Here is an 8,457-nt window from a genome sequence, read left to right on the forward strand (position 1 = left end):
ATGCAGGAAGAGAGCCACCTGCATCATGAAGGACCCCACTCACCCAGCACACACACTTTTTGTCCCGCTTCCCTCAGGAAGGAGGTTGGGGAGCATTAAGTGTAGAACCACTAGACTGAGGAACAGCTTCTACCATGAGGCTGTTAGACTCATGAATCTCTAACCAGAATAATCACTGTGAAAAATTACATCATATTGCTGCTGATCTGTTCCATGTTGATGTGTTCATGTTCACGCGTGCTCATCTGCTCACACAGACTCATGCTCATGTTCGTGCTGCTGTTCGACGTAATGTTTTTATGCCATTAGTGCTTAGTGTATTTTAGTTGATGTTTTTCTTAGTTCATATCTTAGATGTTATCATTGTTTTTCTTTTACATTTTTATTGTTGGGTGTAACTGGGACCCTGTGTACATAATGTTGTCATGTACCACATGTGGTGTGAACGACAATAAAGAATCTCTGACTCTAATTTAAGCTTGTTTTACCTATTCAGCTAACTTTTTAGTGTTTTCTAGCTAATTGACTTTTAAGATAAATTCAAGTTTTTTGCAGTAATGTTTGCTACTTTCAGCCCAATTAATATCTCTATTCTAATTTAATCTTGTTATGCTCCTTTTAACTTAATTATGCTAGTTTCAGCTTTTTCTTCTACTTTCAGCTTTTTCTGATATTTCAGCTACTAAGTTTTTATGCCAATTTTTGCATTTTCAGACACATTTTGTAGCTCATTTCAGCTCTTTCCGCTTCCTTCTGGTAGTTTAAGCTTCTTTTTATGCATTTTCAGCTACTTTTCAGACATTTTTTTCAGCTTTTTTTGTTTAGCTAATTTTTTTTGGTGCTCGTTTGTGCTCATTTACACCTAATTCAGCAAATAAGTGTTTTTTTCTGCTTCTGCTAATTTAGGCTTGTACTTCCATTTAAGCTACATGATTTCAGCATGTTTATTTAGCAAATTGTAGCTGTTTTTAGCAAGTTTTTCTGTAATAAGCATTTGCTCTGCATTTTCGCAGGAAATGCAATTTCTCTAGTTGAGAAATTATATCAGTTGTTTATATATTCCAAAAATAAACCGTATTGTAAAAAAATTCTTATAGTTAGATTATTTTATAGATCCTTTGTTTTAAAGCCTATTCTTTTTGTTTTCTTATTAACTTTAATTTACTTTTTCTTATTTCTTATTATTCATTATTAAGAAAAATAGGTTTACAGTTTACTCAAATTGATTAATATTTCTTGCACTGTATTTGTGCTCACACATCACAGTTGCTTGGTAGTTTTGTTTGTTTTATTATAAATCGATCTTTCATCGTGATCATGTTTTGATTTCCTATATTTAAAAAGCGGTTTAAACCGAAAATGACTGAATATTAATGAAAAGCAAAGAAACCTCAATTAATAGTTATTTTAATTATTGGCAAAGATAGCAAAAATCTTTAAAAAGCGAAGCAGGAGACATACGTAACATGACAATATAAACACTATATACTTTGTCAATATTTGAAATCTAATTAACTAATAATAGTCACGCACAGTTTTGTATTGAACAAGTGGTGTTTTTTTTAATATACTTTATTTCAACCAGACAATATTACAAAAATCTTCCAATCAAAAGAAGCATCAAAACACAATTAAAAAAAGATACATAACTATCACAGACCCTATCAAACTAGACCTCACAGTTCTTAACTAAATATAAAAGCAACTATCTCAACAAAAATAAATTCAAGTTTAAATAGCAGAGGGTCTGAAACAATAAACAAAGAAATACAATACAAAGAGAAAAAGAACAATAAACAACAAAGGGATCTGCTTATGGGATAAAATTAAATTTCTGAAAAAGAGCTTTTCTTCTTAGAAGTTCTTTATTGTTAAAATTAAGCTTTTCAATAGACTACATTGTGGGACGAAAAGCTTTCGTAGATGGAAAAGAAATTCGACAGACATCTGGACAACAAGTGGTGTTTTTTATTTTATTTATTTTATTTTTGGTCAGGCTTCAGTAAAACAGCTTCGGGGTCCTGACGACGTATCATCCGTCGGAATGACGTTAGAGAAAGGTTAATCAGCTGATTTTCAGCGAATAAAAAAACAAAACAAAACACGGATTTATGTGTGAGAAAACGCTTAAATTGGACTGATAGCGGATGATATTCTGGTTGAATTTTGTTGACATGTTATATTTAGGTAAGTCCAGGTTTGTTTGCTTCTGAGTTGCACCCATTCGTTATTGTGTTTATTATGCTAAGTCAGAGTTACCCGACTTTTCTAGGCAGACGTTTGGCCTGTTTGGTTGCTTTGTCTTTCGTGACCTATAATACTATTATTTTTGTCGTAGCGAAAATTACAGACATTATAAAGATGGCATACTTTCCCAAAAGTTTTAGTTTTATATTTTGTAAGTGCTTTGTCATAAAAATGTATGGAAGAATGCGTTAAACCGAACTAGCATTAGCATTAGCTTCTATGTATCTTCTTTGCACCAACAAAAAACAGCTGGTTGTTGACTTCCAGTGTAATATCAATTTGTGTAAATTACCAGTAGTTCAGTTTAATTTAAATACGTTTTCAGAACATATAGCTATTTTTAAATATATATTATGTGTATATGTGTATAATAGCGGGGTGCAATCTGTCTTTCGATTTGATTCAGAAATTATTTTCGATTCAGGAAATATTTTTCTATTGAAATGGTCATACATTTTGTTTAAGCTATGTGATTGACAAAATAAAAAGATGAAACAGCAATGTAAACAAATGGAACATTTATTTAAAACAATGCTTTTAGGTTCTTTACTGTATCAAATATGTTATCTCATTTTATATTTGTACCAAAAATAAGACTGCATAAAATTCTGTAACTTATTATTAGGTTAGCTTAGCTGTGAACAAATAATTGAAAATATATAAATACAAAAGTAAACAAAGACTTAAGCCTACCATAGTACATTAACTTTTAACTCAAAATAAAATACGGACTTCACAGTTTTTTAATCATATTGCACTAACATTTGCTATATTTAAAAACTTAACCTTAAATATTAAATATACAGACCTCACAGTCTTAACCGTAATGCATTCATATTTGGGAAATCTTTAACAATTTTCAAAAACTGCAAGTCTGTACAAAAACACTTCTTAATTTATAAACCATCTAAATTATATAATTTTGAACTTTTTTTAATCAGTAATGCCTAGATTATTTTGCAGAAAAAGAAGCTGATCAACATGGTCAGAAGTAAGGTGCTGTGCTGTCACAATGTCCCCCGCTGTAGAGAACACTCGTTCTGCAGCTGCGCTGGTGCCAGGGATGCATAGGTACCGTTTAGCTATTCTAGACAGTAGAGGAAACGAAAGTTGCGTATGTAACTACGGTTATATGAATCCCGGATGACCACCAGAGGGCGGTGCTGAAAGCACTGAATGTTCCCTTCGCGCTTGCGCTGTTCGAGTAATAATACCAACGGAGCCACAGGTGTGACACGGATGACCAATCAGAGGCTACATAGCCCGACATCATCCGCAGCTCTGCTCCTACAGAATCTTCTCGCGGAACGCAAGGATTCTGAGTGACAGAGAAGCTCTGACGGTCATCCGGGATTCATAGAACCATAGTTACATACGTAATTTTCGTTCTATTTCATCCCTCCTGACTGCCAGAGGGCGGTGCTGAAAGCACTGAATGACTAATACCAACGATGTCACAAGGAATCCTAAACACCCACCTCACTGAGGAGGCCCAGAGGACCCTTGTAGAAGAACCTAGCCCAGGGGATGAGGCGGTGGCCTCGTTAACTCTATAAAATCTGGTGAACGTGCTTGGGGAAGCCCATGATGCAGCAACACATATCGCTTCCAGCAAAACCCGTCTCAGGGCAGCCCAGGAAGCGGAGACGCTCCTGGTGGAGTGAGCCTTCAAGCCGACCGGCAGGGGGCCGGGCCCTGCAGCATAGGTGTGGCAGATGACGTCCACGATCCAGTGGGAGAGGCGCTGTTTGGAAAAAGGACAGCCTAACCTAGGGCCTCCATAACACACAAACAGCTGGTCTGAATGTCTTATCACGGCAGTAGCTGCAACGTATGCCTCCAGTGCCCTCACCGGGCACAATAATCCAGACCCCTCACCATAGGCTGAAAACGTGCCAGCCTCAATGGTTGGTTACAGTGAGAGTGAGATAACACCTTTGGTACAAATGCAGTGTTTGGCCACAAGGTAACACAAGAGCCCCCAGGGCCCCACCTGAGACATGAGGCTGACTGAGAGAGCATGTAGCTCACTGACCCTCTTTGCTGAGGCAATAGCCAACAAAAAAGCTGTCTTGCATGAAAGCCACTTGAGGTCCACCTTCATCAGAGGCTCGAAAGGAGGGCGGCACAGAGCTTCGAGAACCAAGGGCAGGTCCCAACCTGGTGCTCGTGGAGCTGTCAGCGGGTGTGACCTACGGGCACCATGTAGAAAAAGAGAGACTAGATTATGGCTCCCTACCGTACAGCCATCAATGCCAGCGTGATTATATGATATTGCCGCTACATAAACTTTAAGCGTCAAAGGGGAGCGGTCCTTACCAAGTAGAGACTGGAGAAACTCCAGAATGGTGGGTACTGTACAGGAGACTGGATCCTCATTGTGATCAGAACACCATTGGGAAAACAGATGCCACCTGTTTTCGTACTGCTGACGAGTAGAGGGTGCCCTGGCACCCAGGATGGTGCATCAGACGGGGCTCGAAACTCAAGTCAGCTGCTGTCTTAGCCTTGCAGTGGCCACACCCACAGCCGAAGACGTTGAGGATTGGGGTGCCATATCAGTCCCCCCAACTGAGACAGCAAGTCCCTCCTGGTCAGAAGACACCATGGAACGCCCTGGCATAGACTTCGTAGCAGTGGGAACCATGGTCGCGCTGGCCAATACGGAGCCACCAGCAGCATCCTGTGGCCCTCCTCGAGGACTCTCTGAAGGGTTGGCCAAATTAGAGAAAGGGATGGAAAGGCATATAGAAGGACCCTTGTTCAAGGATGAGACAATTCGTCCTGGCCCAGCGCACCCGACGCCCCCGTAAGAGAGTAACATAGGGGACATCGAGTCGATTCTTCCGTCACAAACAGGTCTATCTCTGCCTGACCAAAATGGTCCCAAATCATCAGCACTATGTCTCTGTGGAGGGACCACTCTCCTGGAGGGGACCCTTGGCAGGAGAGAAAATCTGCGACCTGATTGTGTCGCCCTGGTAAGTACGCTGCCCGCAGGGTGGACAGGCGAGGAGAGGCCCATTCCAGGAGCTCTCTGGACACTCTCAGAAGTTGTGCTGACCTGGTGCCCCCCTGATGGTTGATGTGGTAGACAACAGAGGTGTTGTCTGACCAAACAAGAACATGCCTCCCTTCCAGGTGAGGCAGGAAGTGCCTGAGTGCCAAGTGCACTGCACGTAGCTCCAGCACATTTATATGCTTGGAGTGGTCCCTTTGACCCCAGCGGCCCTGAACTGCTCTGCGTTGCCACACAGCCCCCCATCCCATGGAGCTGGCATCTGTTGTGACCACTTCCCTGCGACACACTCCCATGGGGACACCCCTGGACAAATAATCTTCGTCCCTACATGGAATCGAGGCATGAAGACATGACCACGTCACTGCAAGCTTGCGACGCCTGTGCAGCCTGGCATCCAGGCGAAAGCTGTTGAGCCACCTCTGCAAGGGGCGAAGTGACAGCAGGCCTAAGGGCACCACCCGAGTGACTGATGTCAGCTTGCCGAGTAGTTGCAGGAAGGAAACATAGGGGAGCTGCCTGCCAAACCTGAACCGACTGACCAGCTGGAGTATGCCGGCCAACCTTTGAGCGGATGGGCGAGCTCTCATGGAAGATGAATCCAGAACCACCCCAAGAAAGGTGGTCGACTGGGAAGGGATCAGGCAGCTCTTCTCCAGGTTGACATTGAGGCCCAACTGGGCCATATGAGCGAGCAGGCGGTTTGTGTCGTGAAAGGCATAGGCCTGAAGGCCTGAGCCGGGGCGCAGAGAAGCCAAACGTCTAAGTACGACAGAATCTTCACTCCCAGGGCTACAGAGGAGAGAGGGCTGTCTTCACGCACCGAGTGAACACCCTCGGGGAGAGAGAGAGCCCAAATGGGAGTACCCGGAACTGCCAGTGGTGACACCGATAGGCAAACCTGAGAAAGCGGCGATGTTCTGCCGCAATAGGCACATGAAAATATGAATTCTTCAGGTCTACAGACGTGAACCATTATTCCCTCATGACAGCTTGAAGGACTTCTGCTGTCGTGAACATGTGGAAGGGCAGCTCCCTTAAGTACTGGTTGAGTCCCCTCAGGTCTAAAATGGGACGAAACCCGCCCGTCCTCTTTTGCACGAGGAAGTAAGTCGAGTAATAGCCCCTGGGTTGTTGCAGAGGGTCCACTGCCTCTATTGCGCCTTGGCCAGGATGGCGGAAAGTTCCTGGTCTAATGCTCGAGCTTTCACCGGGTCGGCGATTACAGTCATCTTGACCTGGCGTGAGATATGAGGCCGCCGTCTGAACTGTAGCCAGTAACTATGGGTCAGAGTGGCAACCACCCACGGGTCCACAGCGTGAGCAGTCCAGTAGCTGAGCTGCTGGTGGGAGAAATATATAATAAGGCACGGACTGACCCCTCCTTCCTTTTTATTCCTGAAATAAACGATCGGCCTGATCGCATCACCATCTCTCGCCGTGGGGGGGGGCAGCCAGAGTCCCTGGTCCGAGCCTGCCCAGCTGGTCGGTAGACCGACCCACGAAAGCTCCTGCTGGGCCTTTGCTGAACCGCATGAGGGTAAGGACCACCCGGCCTGTTATGACCCCCAGGCGGCGGCTGCATGCTGGAGTCAGCCAACGGGTGCCTTGGATGCCGAGGAGGTGGAGGGGGCATTGCCCTGCTAAGGCTTGAAAATTGCTGCCTTCTCTGTCGTGCCTGGACAGTCCGTTCCAGCGCTTCCAAGACAGCCGAACCGAACAACTCCTCCGACACCACTGGGACATTACGGAGGGTTCTACGGCATGGCTCAGTCAATGCTGACTGCACCAATCAGACTTGTCGGCGAGCCTGGACCAAGGAGGACATCACGCGCCCAAGCTCCCTCGTCATTAGTGCAAAGGCCTAAAGCGCTGCATCGCTAAAGCCCATTGCTGCTGTCGCACCACTAGTCCCCTGAAGGGACGTGGAGAGGGCAAGCATGAGGTGTGCCAAGGAAATACCTAAGCGACCAGCACACGCTCCGGCAACATAGGCTCTGCAGAGGAATTCATCCGTGACACGACACTGAGCTCGTGGGCACCGAACATGACTGCTCAGAGCTTCCTCTGGTGACACCATGAGAGAGGCAACAGCAGGTTCTATCGCTGGCATGCGATCCAAGCCTGCTGTAGCCGGCTCATGCATGGCCGCCAACACTTGGCCATCTGCAGAGAGGCGCGCAAAGGCTTTGGGGTCCCACCAGCAACCATGCAACTCCCTCAGGAACTCCTCTGATGGAGGGACAGAAAAGGAAGGAGGGGTCAGTCCGTGCCTGAAGAAGGCACCTCCAGGGGTGGACGCCTCTGGTTGCGGAACGTCCAGCTGCAGTTGTCTCAGGGACATACGCATGATGTCCTGCATCAAGCCGTATCCCCACCCACTAACTGCGCTCCAAGAAGAAGAAAGTGAAGCTGTCTCTGAGACTTGAGATGAATGCCTGTCCTCCTCACCTAAAAAGTGAGAGGCAGAGACAGCCAAGGATAGCACATCTTCCTCCGCAGTCAGTTCAGGCATGGGTGGGGAGGAGAGTCCGGTTGCTGCCACTGGTTCAGTTCCCAGTTGGCGTACCTGAAAAAGGGACTTGATGTCTGCTAACTCAGCGGAGAGCTGCTCCACCCTTGTGGAGAGGCCCCTATCAGACCTGGCTCGCTTCTTCCCAGGAGGGGCCACAGAGACTGTGGCCTCAGTCCGGCGCTTCGAGCGCCTAGGTGGAGCCTCCTGCCCAGAAGGCGGGAGGTCATCGCCGAGTTTTGGGGCGAAACTGGGCCAGCCGGGCCACCCTCACAGCACGCGACATGAAGCTGCAATTCATGCAGGGGTTTTCTGACAGTGCCTCCACCAGATGGTCATGTCCAAGGCAGGCAGGACATAGGTTGTGACCGTCATGTCTGGAGCATGACTCCACAGACTGTACAGCAGTGAGAGCCGTCCATGCTCCTTACCCAGCTATGTCCAAAATATAGGGCGAAAAAATTATGGCAAGAAACTCAGAAAGGTTAACTATGTTATGAGTATTATTACTCGAACAGCGCATGCGCGAAGGGAACATTCAATGTATCCTGATGCATGCTCAATAATCCAGGTAGAAAAATCTAAAAAAGTTAAATCTGGTCCTCTGGACATTCAAAAAAACAAAACAAAGCAAAACAACAAAAAAATGTAGAAACGTTTCGTCTCTCATCCGAGAGAC

General features: G+C 45.6%; 1 protein-coding gene across 1 annotated transcript in view; it reads left to right on the forward strand.

Moving 5' to 3' along the window:
* Positions 1–2,021: 2,021 nt before the first annotated feature.
* The window catches only part of usp38 (ubiquitin specific peptidase 38), a 33,847-nt gene continuing 27,411 nt past the window's right edge, over positions 2,022–8,457 (forward strand). The window contains exon 1 of the mRNA XM_037690573.1: positions 2,022–2,187. The gene's annotated coding sequence lies outside the window, so the exon portion shown is untranslated. The remainder of the gene's footprint in view (positions 2,188–8,457) is intronic.

This window comes from Nematolebias whitei, chromosome 16, assembly GCF_014905685.2.
Source record: "Nematolebias whitei isolate Nwh7 chromosome 16, NemWhi1, whole genome shotgun sequence".
In the NCBI taxonomy this organism is placed as follows: domain Eukaryota; kingdom Metazoa; phylum Chordata; class Actinopteri; order Cyprinodontiformes; family Rivulidae; genus Nematolebias; species Nematolebias whitei.